The sequence below is a fragment of the Salmo salar genome, chromosome ssa06 (genome assembly GCF_905237065.1).
Source record: "Salmo salar chromosome ssa06, Ssal_v3.1, whole genome shotgun sequence".
Taxonomy (NCBI): domain Eukaryota; kingdom Metazoa; phylum Chordata; class Actinopteri; order Salmoniformes; family Salmonidae; genus Salmo; species Salmo salar.
In genome coordinates, this window is record NC_059447.1 from 42115346 (window position 1) to 42128613 (window position 13268).

A 13268-nucleotide genomic window follows, 5' to 3' on the forward strand; every position below is an offset into this window, starting at 1 on the left:
GCTTCACAAAGGCAGGTCAACACTAGACCCCACCTCTCTCAGTACTGAGCAGTTAGTTATGGAATGGCATGGATGGAGTGGCTATGTTCCTTTCCAGTATGGAGCAGGAGTGAGAATGTTAACGTTCTTTCCAGTGAATCAAGAATGGAAGATTTGACTCCATGGGATCATGATATGGAAGGGACTCTTTGGAACTTAATCTTCTCCTTGGTAGACTGTTGTCTTGGGCCTGGCGGTGGAGACTGTCAATTACACTCTGCATTATGGGTCATCCAACAGAGTGAAGTCATGAAAGTCGTATTGGAATCCCAACTTTCCTCTCTCCTCGGGCTCTTGGTGTTGAGCAGCAGCAACTGAACAGAACTAACGAGTGTAAACCTGGCATCAGCCTCTTCTCTGGGCGCCCTCACAGGCAGAGCCCAAACCCAACCAATCCTGTCAAGCCTGTCCTGATTTGACAGGCGCTATCACTATGGAGAGAGGATGAGGGACTGCCACTGGTCACAGCGGGAACCCGGTTCCGTTGTCACACTCCGTTTCATTGCCCCAAGGTTATGTCAAAAAGGACCTGCATTGTTCTACGGTTGGAACTTTCCGTGTCTCTTCGCGCGCTTCTCAGTGATGGAAGAAGTAGAAAACGTGTCAGCGCAACAGCTCCTTTCATAAGAAACGTAAATCTTACATCAGGCATTTTTAGGGTAAGTACAGTCAATTCCATTTTTAATTGGCCATTGAGGCAATGTTAACATTCTATGGGTTTATGAGTTCATAGGGAATTAGATGGGGATTAGGTTACTCTAACATAAAATCTAACAGTTCATTTGGAGAAGAAATAGCCTACAGGTTATGACAATATTGTTCACCTTGTTTTTATGCACATCTAATTCTGCAGACAGTTCAAGGTAAGGTAATTAAGTTTTACACAACTGAATTTGTTCAATTGAAATGTTCCCTCCCCCAGATATAGCTCATATGTTTAAATCGTTATCTGTTAATGCAAAGGAATTGGCTCCGCAATGTGCGGCGATGTTCTGTATGATGAGTTCCAAAATGTGTAAAATCCAAGATGTGTAAACTGACGGGCACGCGCACTGTCAAAGATGCGCAACATCCCACCGTTCTTTCGCATCACATCGACATCACTGCGCTTCTGACAGAAAATCGAGCTGTCACTCTCCGGTGTCATCGTATCTTCAACCAAAACGTGTCACCTCGAAGTCTAGTCAGCGACTATGCCATGCCAAATGGTAAACAAACGTTCGTCTGCCATAATAAATACGTGAGGAGAAGTCACTGTCGGATTGAGGTGGATTAGACCAGTTGAAATCACTTGCACAAGACATCAACTCTCTGGTTTTCCGACGATGAACCAACCCAAGAAGGAACAATAAGATGTGAGCGATTCATGGCTTTGTTCGAAATTTAGAATTGCGGCAATTGCGACAGACATGAACAAAATAACGATTGCTGTCAATTTTTCTGAGAAGATGATGCTACTGTTCCATATGCAAAGAAGCCTTTAGACCCGACAATAATAGGCTACCAAAATGACAAGACTGTTCTGGAATGCGCTCATTGGGATTTTGGCATGCATTTTACGCAGCAGAGAACTTCGCTTTAATCGACGTACTTGTATCACGAGATAATACTAGTTATCCGAGGAACATGGACAAAGAATGCACAAGCTTTCCCTGATGTGATGAGATACTCTTCAAGTTCTCTTGAGAATTGGAGCCAACCATATCAACACCGACAAATTCAATTTTGGACTGTCTGTAAAGCCAGAACCGACAACTAATTTCACGGGAACACCGTATCTATATTAAAGCATCTTCACAGACTCGCATAGCGGTAAGAATTTCCTCCCTATTCAATAATGATACTGCTCTTTATTTGCCTATTCATTGTCTGCACGAGGTTGTGTTCCGTAGTGCGTGTTGGTTAGCCTTGGGTAACTAATGCGCCTTTGCAACAATGGCAAATCGAACGCTCATTTTTGCATGGTCTATTTTTTTTCTTCATAATTTGTGATATACATTTTGCATTGCCTGTTTCACCGTTATGTTGCCTACAGGCCTACTGTACCTTAGTATCACCAGGAGGGCAACTCTCAGCCGACCACACCGGCATGCACATGTGATTGGAGAGGCGGATTGCGCGACGTCAATCTATTGTGTGCGTGCAATCCGTTTGCCCATCTCAAATGAATAGTCTACCACTGGTTAATTGTATATATGGTTATTTAAAATGAGTGTATTGGTTTACATGATAATAAGCGCTTCATTAGCCTTTGTTACAGTATATTGACAGTTATGTTGGATGATGATCTTTTTTAGTATGCATTCATTTAAATGTATATAGCCTTTAGGAACTAATGCTTGGCTACTCCATAGATTTATTAACGATAATGTGCAGTGCGCTCAATGAATGGGATTAGCAAGCGTTCCTTAGCCACAGTCAATGAGTTGGGGACAATAGGCTCTGGAGCGTTAGCTACTGTTCATAGTGTTTGGTGTTTACTACTGTGCGCCTTTGCACAATAAGACAATACACAAAGGAAATGTAGTTGTCAAGATGTACATATACCTTTTTATTTTTTTTGGAAAGGTTGTTAGGCTATTCAGAATATCTTAATTATGTGTTTTTGTCTCATGCGAATATGGTAACATTAAACATTATTTATCCTTTACTTTGTTATGACGTTAGTATTATATAACAATTCAATTATTATACATTTTTATTAAAGGAGCAAAAGTGAGTCGTAGACAGTGGAAGAAGCTATACTCTGATTTTCAGAAATGGCCCTCCTTCCCATAGCCAGCTATTCCGTTTCTCTCCATTCTCTGGGTGTTGCTTTATTAACCACCTGATTCTCTAATCCATGCAAGTATTCATTTTGAACAACTTCCCTCTCCCTGGATATGTTTAATTGATCTGTAACTGGTTCAGTCAGAGGCACTCCCATCACTTAATATGGTTAACGCCAGACATAGCCTGGATATTCCATTCTTATGTTACTGTAATTAGTTCCTGTTCCGTTATCCTGTATGCACTTTAAATATACACTGAACAAAAATATAAACGCAACATGTAAAGTGTTGGTCCCATGTATCATGAGCTGAAATAAAAGATCGCAGAAATGTTCCATACACACAAAAGCTTATTTCTCTCAAATGTTGTCCAACTGTTAATGAGCATTTCTCCTTTGCCAAGAAACTGATTTGAACAGCATGATCGTTACACAGGTGCACCTTGTGTTGGGAACAATAGGACACTCTAAAATGTGCAGTTTTGTCACGCAACACAATGCCACAGATGTATCAAGTTTTGAGGGAGCGTGCAATTGGCATGCTGAATGTCAACCAAAGCTGTTGCCAAATAATTTAATGTTAATTTCTCTACCAACGTTGTTTTATAGAATTTGGTATTACGTCCAACCGGCCTCACAACCGCAGACCACGTGTATGGTGTTGTGTGGGGGCGAGAGGTTTGCTGATGACAAACCTTTCTGAACAGAGTGCCCCATGCTACAGACAATGAACACAATTGCATTTTATCAATGGCAATTTGAATGCACAGACGAGTTCCTGAGGCCCATTGTCATGCCATTCATCCACCGCCATCACCTCATGTTTCAGCATGATAATGCACAGCCCCATGTTGCAAGGATCTGTACCCAATACCTGGAAGCTGAAAATGTCCCAGTTCTTCCATGGATTGCATACTCACCAGACACGTCACCCATTAAGCATGTTTGGAGTGCTCTGGATCGACGTGTATGACAGCGCTTTCCAGTTCCCGCCAGTATCCAGCAACTTCACACAGCCATTGAAGAGGAGTGGGACAACATTCCACCGACCACAATCAACAGCCTCATCAACTCTATGAGAAGGAGATGTGTCGCGTGAGGCAAATGGTAGTCACACCAGATACTGACTGGTTTTCTGATCCACCCCTACTTTTTTTTTAAGGTACTGTATTTGTGACCAACAAATTCATATCTGTATTCCCAGTCATGTGAAATCCATAGATTTAGGGCCTAATTTATTTATTTAGATTGACTGATTTCCTTATATGAACTGTAACTCAGTAAAATCTTTGAAATTGTTGCATGTTGCGTTTTATATTTTGGTTCAGTATACATCCGGTTTCTGTGTAGTATCTAACACTGACAGACTAGGATTGACTTCAATGTGTTAGAAATGACTTTGCACCAAGCTGCAGGAACACAATACAATGTCTGTCTACAAAATGCAGATACATTTTACATAGCACAGAAAAAGCTCTAGTCATGAATCCTACTTATTGGTTTGTATTAAATATGGAAGATATGTATTTATTCTGTGTCTCCTCTTTGGTGAGATGACCATTGAGTCATCCCCCCATTTGCCCCTTATTCCCCAATCTCTTCCTGTCCTCCTCTCTGCTTTTTAGATTTACTAGGTGTGTTTTGACCTTTCTCTTCATTTCCACCATGGGACTGTGGTACACATTTTTTAGGCAGTCTATCTCTGTCCCCCTCTACAACCCCTGGACCAGCCCCCTTAATCCTGAGCTCTCATTTTAGTCCCTGGAGAGTGTGTGGGAGACCCGACCACTGTAGGGATGAGGGAGGGGGGTCAGCAGGGAGACCAGCCTCCCTGGCCCCAGTGCTGAGAGGGGGATGAGTAGCAGATTCTCCGTGGCAGCAGACAAATGAACACCATCCCCCCATCAGTTCTTTATTATCATGACTGATGTGTTCTTCTATTTCCATTCAAAACACACACATTGCTCTCTGTTCAATCATCTGTTGGGGGAAACCACTGGGCCAGACTTATACTGTAGAGAATGAAAAAGAATGGGATAAACCAATGGAATAAATCGTGGATATTAGAGTCTGCTAGGTGGTAGAAGAGAGGGATTCGTCTCCCCTTGAGTAATAGTGTAGAATGTAAAATACATCATAGCTGTTGTAAAATAGTAGGCTAATCATGGACCTCAAAATGGTCTAGGTCTGAATAATGGTGTACGCCGACGGACTGTATCTTGCAAAATATGTCCTGAAAATGTAGTGTGCTCTTTCAGAAAAGGATTTGAAATCCACCTTCTTTAAATAGTGAATGTCATTGTAGAGGGCTCCTCAGTCTCCGTCCAATTTTCTAGCTGTATGGCACAAGAACTGAAATGCCTAGGCGTTATGTGTATATCCAGTTTAGCGGATGTAAACACACCTCAGATTTAACCCTGGTCACACAGCACACAGACAGAGAAGACTGAGGCTTTGTGTCTGAAATGCAAACGCTTTAGATTCCCTCCATTTTCCTCTTGGCTAGTGCTTTTAGACTTGTCAAAAACAAAAAACTGAGAATAATCTTGAAGTACAAATAAGGGGCCTGTTTCATCAAATAGTGTAAATGGTTGTTGTAAATTGGGTTTGTTGTGTGGAACTAACAGTCTTGGTCTGGTATCCAGTTTTGGCAAAATTTGAATAACATACAGTAGGGGGAAAAAGTATTTGATCCCCTGCTGATTTTGTATGTTTGCCCACTGATAAAGAAAGGATCAGTCTATAATTTTAATGGTAGATTTATTTGAACAGTGAGAGACAGAATAACAACAAAAATATAAAAAAAACACGTCAAAAATGTTATAAATTGATTTGCATTTTAATGAGGGAAATAAGTATTTGAGCCCATCTCAATCAGAAAGATTTCTGGCTCCCAGGTGTCTTTTATACAGGTAACGAGCTGAGATTAGGAGCACACTCTTAAAGGGAGTGCTCCTAACCGCAGCTTGTTACCTGTAAAAAAGACACATGTCCACAGAAGCAATCAATCAATCAAATTCCAAACTCTCCACCATGGCCAAGACCAAAGAGCTCTCCAAGGATGTCAGGGACAAGATTGTAGACCTACACAAGGCTGGAATGGGCTACAAGACCATCGCCAAGCAGCTTGGTGAGAAGATGACAAAAGTTGGTGCGATTATTCGCAAATGGAAGAAACACAAATGAACTGTCAATATCCCTCGGCCTGGGGCTCCATGCAAGATCTCACCTCGTGGGGTTGCAATGATCATGAGAACGGTGAGGAATCAGCCCAGAACTACACGGGAGGATCTTGTCAATGGTCTCAAGGCAGCTGGGACCATAGTCACCAAGAAAACAATTGGTAACACACTACACCGTGAAGGACTGAAATCCTGCAGCGCCCGCAAGGTCCTCCTGCTCAAGAATACATATACATGCCCGTCTGAAGTTTGCCAATGAACATCTAAATGATTCAGAGGACAACTGGTGAAGGTGTTGTGGTCAGATGAGACCAAAATGGAGTTCTTTGGCATCAACTCAACTCGCCGTGTTTGGAGGAGGAGGAATGCTGCCTATGACCCCAAGAACACCATCTCCACCGTCAAACATGGAGGTGGAAACATTATGCTTTGCGGGTGTTTTTCTGCTAAGGGGACAGGACAACTTCACCGCATCATTTGACAGGGCCATGTACTGTCAAATCTTGGGTGAGAACCTCCTTCCCTCAGCCAGGGCATTGAAAATGGGTCATGGATGGGTATTCCAGCATGACAATGACCCAAAACACACGGCCAAGGCAACAAAGGAGTAGCTCAAGAAGAAGCACATTAAGGTCCTGGAGTGGCCTAGTCAGTCTCCAGACCTTAATCCCATAGAAAATCTGTGGAGGGAGCTGAAGATTCGAGTTGCCAAACGTCAGCCTCAAAACCTTAATGACTTGGAGAAGATCTTCAAAGAGGAGTGGGACAAAATCCCTTCTGAGATGTGTGCAAACCTGGTGGCCAACTACAAGAAACGTATGAGCTCTGTGATTGCCAACAAGGGTTTTGCCACCAAGTACTAAGTCATGTTTTGCAGAGGGGTCAAATACTTATTTCCCTCATTAAAATGGAAATCATTTATAACATTTTTGACATGCGTTTTTCTGATATTTTTGTTGTTATTCTGTCTCTCACTGTTCATATAAACCTACCATTAAAATTATAGACTGATCATTTCTTTGTAAGTCGGCAAACGTACAAAATCAGCAGGGGATCAAATATTTTTTTCCCCACTGTATGTTCTTTTTTTGGTGGGGGGGCCCTGTATAACTGACCTGCCTAGTTAAGTAAAGGTAAGGAAATGTCTCTGGGTTTTAATCTGGTTTATCTTGTGGAACAGTTATGATATGAACATCTTGGCTATGGATTGAGCTGGTCTTGTGAAACTGTTTTGCTCTGGATGATGAATTTTGCTAGTCTCTTAGAACTGTTTCAATTTCAGTAAGATATTGATATGATTCATTGAACACTTGACCACCATTTTGTGACACAAAGCATTCCTCTATCCACTGACGGAAGGTCATACTGTGTGTGTGTGTTAAGGAAGCGAGTAGAGGATTTTGAAATGCGTGTGGGGAGTGTGTTAAAGGAAAGTGCCTTTCTTGAGAAAGACTTTGACCTTGCTGTTTTTTTTAAACTAAAAATGCATTTTTTTCCCTTCCAATTAATGTGTAAGATTAATGAGTGTGCACTCCAACTACACACTTTCTTTGTTCTTGCTTGTTCTTAACACTGACACAGAAACGTGGTGGGGTGGCTGTAGTCCAAAACACAAGATTAACATCACTTTATTTGGCAATCGTACACAAACGGTCCGACTGAAATTTGACTTCGGCTTTATCCCAACCCTTCCGAACATTCCAACAAAACTACACAGTGAGCAGTGGGGAGAGATCGTGTCCTTGTCCTCATGACTCATGATGACTTGACGTCAGTCTGAGGAGAATATCCCCTGCAGTCACCCCTGCCCCCCCCCCCTTAAAACACAAATGTCCGTAGTTGGCATTCCACGTGTAACGATGAGTCTGTCATTTTGTTAAGCAACAGAAATTGCTCACTTTTCTAACTAAGAGAATCTGTATCGTTACGATTCATACACCATATTTATCAGGGTAATTTTTCGGGGGAAAAAAGTAAACTGTCATTTGTTAATTTACTTGCACCACCCCTCAGATATTGAAGACTTGTAGATGGGCTTATATAGAGCCATGAATGTTCGTCAGACCAGACGTCAGAAACTGTATATCAGTGTTATAAAGGTCTGTAATGCAAAGGAAAATGTCTGTGTGTGCATGTGGGCGTGTGTGCATCTGTGCGTGCGAGCATCTGTGCGTGTGTGCGCGTGTGTGTGTGTGTGTGTGTACAGACTGTGATGTCTGGTTTACCTCAGTGTGTGCTCCTGAGGGGAGGTGAGCAGCACAGCAAAATGCGTACAGCCATGAGACTCCTTCCTACTGGGAATGTCACTGCTGAGCACGGGGATCCGCTCAGACACATGTGCCTCGTGTAACACACACACAGCGTCTCTCTCTCTCTCTCTCTCTCTCACACACACACACCGTCTCTCACACAACCTCACAGATTCACACACGCACACCGTCTCAAACACACACAGATTCACACACTGCTCATACACACAGAGACGTTTACGCGCCGTTCATCGTGGGACATACATATTCACACGGATTTCTCAGTCTCATGTGTCAGGACGCCGTGATGCATTTACATACAAGCGTGGAGGAGACGGCACGGGCCGTAACGCGTGGCGACAGGTCTCATGACTCCCGCCCGCAAGTCACTAAAGGGGTGGAGCCGCAAAGCTAAAGGCTGGCTGCACTACACACAGTAGAAAGGAATGTACTTTAAACACAGAGGCGCTTGTCATTCACTCAATGAAACTGAGATCTATGTGTGTCGTGTGTGTGGACGTTTGCGTGTGAGGTGCAGCTGTTGCTAGGGTGAAATATAATCAGGACGGAGGATGCACAGTTACACTGTTCAAACATAACCGCATACTAGGTGCTGCTTGAATCGTATTATATTGCGATACTGTATTTTGGCTCCTTAAACCAAAGCCTTTTTTCGCCTGCCTGAGTTCTAAGCTCTGTGGCTAATAAGTAGCTCTAGACTAGCACACACACACACACAGTGTGATACTAAGGTGAAACACGCTGTGACACACTGTGACAAATTATCAGCAGGTTGTCTCTGCTGTGGTGGAACACACAGAGAAAGCCCTTTCACACACAAACATACACACACAATATCAGCACACGCAAGGGTCATCTGCAGGGCGCAGATACTGATGTGGTCGTCAATAAGAATCCAATAGGGGATCTGTGTCACAGTGCTGTGCGGATTTGTCCAGCAGCGCTCACTGCTCATGCCCCATTGCTTTAGCTGGGCCAGACGTGGCTGCATGGGCTCTGTCTCTCTGTGTCCTCGTCACCAGGAGAGGAGAGCTGAACACAACAGCCAAGCTCAGGGGCCACCGCAGCAGAGACAACCTGTTACTCCCTGGCAGCCAGACACAGCTATACAGAGAGGGGAGGAAAGGCACAGAGAGAGAGAGAGAGAGAGAGAGAGAGAGAGAGGGAAAGGGAGACATTTTGTTTGCTTCTTTGCTGACAGAAGTTTTTTTTGCTTATTCACAGTATTCATTTATGTCAAATCTGACATAATGATCTTACAACGAATAGATGTGAATGAGCAGCGGAAAACAGACACTATAAATGTCTAGTCTGAAACCAAGGGTCTTGCAACTCTGAGTTGTCCAAGAGAATCCTTCCGGTCATTTGAGCATCTTTAAGGGTCTGCAGTACACACGACCAAAATGGAAGAGATAGAGAGACAATCTGGCACTGGGTTATTTTTAGCCACTGCTACATGTGCAGGAAGGGTTATTTTTCTGAGACATCCCACTGCCTTTGGTCATGTAGCTGTCCATCCAAACTCCATATGGTGGATAGGCAAACAGGTGGATAGATCTGCAAGATGATATCAGAGATGGTAATTTATGTTAAATGGTCGAACAATCATGCTCAGTCAAGCATTACAGTAGTCCTTCACTTGCAAGATCTGATCAAACAGGTAAATATTCTCCAATGGGCTGAAATATTCAAGAGGGATTTCTCCATTTACACTGTGATCAGATCACAGACAAATCACCGAACTGACGTTCTCCACAACTCTTCTCCCTGAAATAGGCTACATCTATATGCTGATATGCCATTAGCTTTGTAAGCATGCATATTTTACTGGCCTGACTCACTGTGGTGGGGTGGGTCAGTTAGAAAATGACTATGTTACACTTGAAAGATATGGGTAGGGTTGTAGAGAATCGAAGGACCATGAATGCAAAAAGAAACCTTAGGTGCTGGTTTAAGGCCGGAAGCAACCCGCCACCGGCCTTAAGAACAAGGATGAGGCGGATGTCCAGGTTCAGGGGAGTTTAACGGAAGGAGATGTCCACATTCATACACACATCTGACCACCCTTGGTTCTCATCCAGTGAGAACGGACATGAATTGTGTCTGAAAATGATTGTGGTTCTGAAAAGAAAGAATAAATACATTTAGGCTGTAGCACTGATATAATATGCGTGACATGAAAGTACAAGCTAGCGTACAACACTGTAATAAGGCCTAACAGAAATTAACTAGTAAACAGGCCCCATAAACTAGAGGTCCTGTACATAAACAAATATATAGCAAATACAGCAATGTAGAAATGTCTACAGAATATAATTAGAATATAACACAGATTATTAACCGGGTGGTTCAAGCCCTGAATGCTGATTGGCTGAAATCCGTGGTATATCAGACTTAAGGTATTACACAAACGTACGATTTACTGGTCTAATTACGTTGGTAACCCGTTTATAATAGCAATAAGGCACCTCGGGGGGTTGTGGTATATGGCCAATATACCACGGCTAAGGGCTGTATCCAGGAACTCTGCATTGCGTCGTGCATAAGAACAGCCATTATCCATGGTATATTGGCCATACACCACAACCCCTCTGGCCTTATTGCTGAATTATAGCATGAGCAATATACACTAATAATATAGCCTGTCACCATGCATGAGAAATGCAAACAAATTGCTAATGGCTAATAAGCATGCTAAATCCTAATGCATTCTGAATACAAATTCTAATGCTAGCACTAACGCAAATGGGAGTGCGAGCTAACTAACAAGCTCAACACAATATAATTATTGACAACAGACGCTACTTGGCTCCAAACCCACAAGACATAAAGATCTCTTGGCACTTGCGTTAAGCTGCAGTCACAATAAAACAACCAAACTGCAAAGGTATGTGACCTCATGCAGGAGAACGAGTAGCGTGACCTTGAACAATAAGAACTCAAATAATTCTAGGACTTTCTAAATGACTGAAAAAGACCAGTAGAGTGTGCTAGAACAGCTGACTGAAGCTGGCTGTTTTGACCCTACTCTTCTGTCCACTTCTGTCCTTTCGCTCAACTTGTCTGGTTTAGTCACTCTTCTGCATAAACCCTTTTCTCTCCTCATCAAACTCTAGGGAGTCAGCACCAACTACTTATGGAACTACTCCATGATCTGAGTTGAGGCAGAGAGAGAAGGGGAGGTCAATTTGAAGGGTCTTAGCTATGGGTTACATTTAAGGCTGTCACAGTAACATTGCCCTAATCTAGGCATCTCTTTATCACTCATTGACCTATTCTCTTCAAATCAGCTGTCAGTCAGTTGTCAGGCCCCTGTCAGATAATGACCTTTCATCTAAACAGATTTATGGAACAAACAAACAAACAGACACAGCCGTCAGCTACGCACAGAGGCAGGTTGACAACAACATGAAACGATTGGGCAATAATTGAAAACAACCGCAAAAAAAGTAATGGCACGCTCGTTGTTTTCCAACAGCCTTGTTACATCCCCACCATGAGCTAGCTCTCTCAGGACGATCCTGTCCTCTTCCCCCCTCCGGCCCGCAGTCTCTTCTCCTCCCCCAATCTCTTTCCCTCTTTTTCCCCAAGTCATTTTTCACCAAAGTAACATTCATACATGAATGGGTTTCCATGGCCATGGGGTCTGGCGATTATCTGGTGGTGTGATAGACAGGAAAAGGCCCAAAGGGCTGCACAGATGCTACATGCTACTCGGGGAATAGCTTCAGAGCTAACGCTTGGAGATTTCAACAACAAAAGAGAGAGAAATTATGGGCTTGACAGAAGCACTCAAGGCCAAAATTGTTTTGCTTATTCACAGTATTAATTTGTGTCAAGTCTATGTCAAATCTGACATAATGATCTTACCATGAATAGATGTGAATGAGCAGCGGAAAACATACACTGTAAATGTCTAGTCTGAAACCAAGGGTCTTGCAACTCTGAGTTGCCCAAGAGAATCCTTTCGGTCAATTGAGCATCTTTAAGGGTCTGCAGTACACACGACCAAAATGCCAGAGATAGAGAGACAAGCTGGCACTAGGTTATTTTTAGCTACAGTGGCAAGAAAAAGTATATGAACCCTTTGGAATTACCTGGATTTCTGCATAAATTGGTCATAAAATTTGATCTGATCTTCATCTAAGTCACAAAAATAGACAAACAGTGTGCTTAAGCTAATAATACACTAATTATTGTATTTTTCTTGTCTACATTGAATACATCGTTTAAACATTCACAGTGTAGGTTGTAAAAGTATGTGAACCCCTAGGCTAATGACTTCTCCAAAAGCTAATTGGAGTCTGGAGTCAGCTAACCTGGAGTCCAATCAATGAGACAAGGGATTGATCTGTTTATACTGTGATCAGATCACAGACAAATCACCAAACTGACGTTCTCCACAACTCTTCTCCCTGAAATAGGCTACATCTATATGCTGATATGCCATTAGCTTTGTAAGCATGCATATTTTACTGGTCTGACTCGCTGTGGTGGGGTGGGTCAGTTAGAAAATGACTCGAAGACCGTCTTTTCTGTCCTCCTCTTCAGTCCTCTCACTTCACTTTTGGGGGTTTAGTCACTCTTCTGCATTAATCCCTTTCTCTCCTCTTCAAACTCTAGGGAGTCAGCACCAACTACATATGGAAGGCTACACTGAAAGCCCTTCCTGATTGATGCTGTCTCCATGATCTGAGTTGAGGCAGAGAGAGAAAGGGAGGTCAGTCTTAGCTATGGGTTGCGTTTAAGGCTATCACAGTAGAAACAATAGTTTAACATTGCCCTAATCTAGGCCTCTCTTTATCACTCATTGACCTATTCTCTTCAAGCTGTCAATCAGTTGTCAGGCCCCTCCAAGATAATAACCTTCAATAACAGATCATGGAACAAATCAAATCAAAGATTATTGGTCGGGTACACAGATTTGCAGATGTTATCGCAGGTGCAGGGAACTGCTTGTGTTTCTAGCAACAACAGAGCAGCAATACTGAGCAATACAAAACAATA

At 42.7% G+C, this 13268-nt stretch overlaps 1 protein-coding gene across 1 annotated transcript in view; it reads left to right on the plus strand.

The window, feature by feature from the left end:
• Window positions 1-711: 711 nt before the first annotated feature.
• Window positions 712-13268, plus strand: part of LOC106607256 (gap junction gamma-1 protein) — a 56375-nt gene continuing 43818 nt past the window's right edge. Inside the window, exon 1 of the mRNA XM_045720601.1 lies at window positions 712-1851. The gene's annotated coding sequence lies outside the window, so the exon portion shown is untranslated. The remainder of the gene's footprint in view (window positions 1852-13268) is intronic.